Source organism: Brassica oleracea, chromosome C4 (genome assembly GCF_000695525.1).
Source record: "Brassica oleracea var. oleracea cultivar TO1000 chromosome C4, BOL, whole genome shotgun sequence".
NCBI classification, from domain to species: domain Eukaryota; kingdom Viridiplantae; phylum Streptophyta; class Magnoliopsida; order Brassicales; family Brassicaceae; genus Brassica; species Brassica oleracea.
Window position 1 is genome coordinate 13,669,025 of NC_027751.1, and position 3,955 is coordinate 13,672,979.

Below are 3,955 nucleotides of genomic sequence, written 5' to 3' on the forward strand. Positions count from 1 at the left end.
TGTGGTATGAATGAATAAGCTATCATAAAGATAAGCTATAAGATCGAAGTTCATCTTTGAACAAAAGGTATAGGACCACATTATGCGTCCATATGCGACCCAACGGGTCCGACCATCATATATGAAGATAATGCAGCTTGCATTGCTCAACTCAAAGACGGGTATATCAAAGGTGACCGAACCAAACATATTATACCCAAGTTCTTCTTTACCCATGAGTTGCAGAAAGCTGGAGAGGTCAACGTCCTTCAGATCCGGTCTAGTGAAAACTCAGCCGACCTCTTCACCAAATCATTGCCCTCTTGCACATTTAGGAAGTTCACGCAACAAGATTGGCACGCGTAGACTCAAGGACCTTTTTCCTTTTTCTGGTTTCCCTTTTTACCACATTGGGTTTTGGGTTTTCCGGGAGAGGTTTTAATGAGGCAACATTAGCATGTTACAAATCCTATATGGTTATGGTATCCAAGGGGGAGTGTTATGAATCATGAAGTGGATGGTCCATAATCTAGACCATACAAGTTCAAGACTAGAGTCCATTGGGGGTTTACATCCAGCCACATAGAAGACCCATTCAACCTTAGTCTTTATGAGTTTGACCATGTCATTATGTAAAGTATCTTTGTAATTATATGGTTATGGCATCCAAGGGAGAGTGTTATGAATCATGAAGTGAATGGTCCATAACCTAGACCATACAAGTTCAAGACTAAAGTCCATTGGAGGTTTACATCCAGCCACATGGAAAACCCATTCAACCTTTGTCTTTATGAGTTTGACCATGTCATTATGTAAAGTATCTTTGTAATCAATTCTCCATTTGACTCCAACTTGTATGAACCACTATATATAGTGGTGTAAGCAATAAGAAATATACAACACATTCTCACAAATTTTCTCTCAAATCTTAACAAAATATACATTTTTTTTTTCCAAATTAGAAAATATATGTTAAAAACATTAAAAAAAAGGAATTGACGACAAAAAAAAAATCAGACAAGAAGAAAAGAGTTTGTGGTGTCTCTGGAACTCTCTCACAAGACATCGACGAAACGGAAGCTGGAGCCTTCTCCGTTTAGGAGTCGCCGTCGTTCTTATCCCACTCCGACAACATCTCCTCCGTCACAGCCGCCATAGATTTCGACACCTCCTCGTCAAGTAGCCATCGCCCCTGTTGTGTGAACCCTAGGTCTGATTTGTCTTCCGTTTTAGATCAACGAAATTGAACTGTAAGTGCTAAATCTGTCTAATTCCAAGTTGTTATTACATATTTTAACATGTATTGTTTGATTGAGTGTTTAATTTTGAAACCCCTAAATCCCAATTTCAACATTCCTTCCACTTTGAACCGAGACTTTTTTTTCTGTTCCGTAATTAATTTTGGCTATGACAGATTGTTTGATTATTGTTTTATTGATTGTGAAAGTTTGTAGACTCTAATTCCTAGTTCTTTTGCCACCGGCTCACATTGAACTCTGAGTTTAAGTTTAATTTTGGTTCTGTTTTTACATTTTAACTTTCAATTCCTTTAGTGAGAAAGAAAGTTCCAAACTTTTTTTATTTTTGGATCCAAAAGTGGGAGGCTTTTTTTTTCTTCTGTGTACATGATCTTTAATGATTTGTGAGTTTGTGGTTTTTGGTTATGTGATCAGTTCAGGATAACGTTTACACCGACGATCCAGCACTGTAGTATGGCAACTATAATTGGTCTGTGTTTGAGAACTAAGCTTAAAGAATGCTTGCCCCTCCATTATAATGTCAACTATGATTTTAAGTAAAAAGATAGATTTTTTTCAATGGTCATTTGCTATATATGTATGTTTGTCACTGTTTCCTTTTACTCATGTTCAGGTTGATATCAGAGTGTCTCCCGGTTCTCATGCCGATGAACAGCTGAATGATAAAGAAAGACTTGGTAGTTGGTAGCTGCATTGGAGAATCCTAATCTCTGTCTGCTTGTGGATGAATGTATCTACTCCAATAAGATGTTCAGAGAATTTTACTTTTACTCTCTTGTACAAATTTTCTCATTTGGGATTGTATTGTATGCATAGGAGACCGCTCTTTGTCTATTTTTGTATTGCTAATATTACTCTACACGCTTGAATGTTGTATACTACTTTGATTTGATAATGTTACAAACCTTTCTTCATGGTAACCACAGCTTGAACTTACCAGAAAGAGCATCAAAGAAGCTGTTGATTTTTTTTGTGCAAAATATGAAGCTGTTGATAAAATAAGAAAAAGTTTGGAACTTTCTTTCTCACTATCACTCGGACTACACCGTGAGATCATTAAAAAGAGTCAAATTTTCACTTTCCGCGGACGAGAATGATGTGATCCATATTTCTCCAATCAAAAAAGATTGCAACAAGTTGTTTAAACCACCATAAAAAAAAGAAACAACTTGATAAGAAAGAAAAGAGGGATGCAAGTTGTTTAAACCACCATAAAAAATAAACAACTTGATAAGAAAGAAAAGAGGGATGAAAGAGATGATATGATGACAATTACCAAAAAAATTACCTAATTCTGATCTTAATTAACTTAAAAATAAACCAGATTTGAAATTAATGTAAACCGGGTTGAAATTGAACATTAAATTACGTTTGGTTTATATAAATCCAGATTTTCGTCAATAAATCTGCCACAACATGAATTAAAAAGTATGTCACCACATAAATAAAAAGTCTACCGATAATTTTAAATCAGATATATAACTCTGCCGTAAGAAAATAAGTCGAACATAAGAAAATAAGTTGACAACAAAAATCTACCATTTATAGCAAATCTGCCACTTCATTCGACAGACATATTTTTATAAATCTGTTTTCTATTCAAATCGGACAATTAACTCTGTCGTGGAAACAAATCTGACATTTCTAAGAAAGTCTGGCACCACTTTAACGGTAGATTTTTTTTTCTATACAGATTTTATGAACAGATTTATTACTCGATAGATTTTTTTTTGAAAATAAATCGGTCGTCGATCAAATGTTAATGGTACTTTAGTAATTTTTTTTTTGTTATAACTATGAATAAGAGCAATTATGACCAGAAAAACTTTCTAATAATTTTCAAAAAATATGAGTTATCTATATATAATAGCAAACCAAATTTTGTTCTCCTATGACATCATCATTTTTTATAGAAAAAAAAAAATTTAATCCAATGGTCAGAATTTGTTTTTTTCTTTGATCTAACGGACATAAAATACTTTTGATGATGTCATCAAGAAAATTATATTGGCAACTCTTCATTTAACAGTTATTATCTATTTAAACAACACATCCATTAACAAATATACATTTTCATAACTTAAAAAAATATAATAGCAACTCTTCCTTAAACAGTTATCTATTTAAACAACACATCTCTTAACAACATACATTTTCGTAATTTTATTTTATATATATTATTTAAAAAATCAAAGAGTTACAATCTGGCCGTCATAATTGTATGTTTTTTTATCTAATGGTCCTAAAACTATTTTGGTTTAAATATCTTGTTTCTTGTTGTAACTCCCTCGAAAGAGTTTCCTTCTCAAACAACACATACCTTCTTGAGTAGCCTTTGATGTACTTCTTCATGATCTATATATTTTACTTTTTACAGCTGAAATGTTTTACAAAATCGTTTAGTAAAACTGAAAATCGTAAATTGAATACAAAAACAATTGATAAGAGAAAACCCTAAACACCACGAGAAGTAAAAGGGGACTACATAATACATGTTTTATTCTCCCTGTACCTCTGTCTCTTGGTTTTGCACTTTCTCTCTCTATCGCTTCTTTGTAAATAAGAATTATGTTTGTGTCGGTAATAAAACCATACGTAACATATAAGCCACCGTGATAAACGTAATAGAAGGGTTTAGATTCCTTTGTTCATCAAATGGAATCATAAAGGATTGAAGGCCATAGAGATAAGAAGATAAAGGATTGAGTACACGTTTT

The 3,955-nt window shown here is 33.1% G+C and overlaps 1 long non-coding RNA gene across 1 annotated transcript; it reads left to right on the forward strand.

Annotated features, from left to right (window-relative positions):
- Window positions 1-990: 990 nt before the first annotated feature.
- On the forward strand, window positions 991-2,152 carry LOC106340128. The gene is made up of 2 exons (XR_001269309.1): window positions 991-1,229; window positions 1,852-2,152. It is a non-coding gene; the product is annotated as an uncharacterized LOC106340128 (long non-coding RNA).
- The last annotated feature ends 1,803 nt before the right edge of the window (window positions 2,153-3,955 follow it).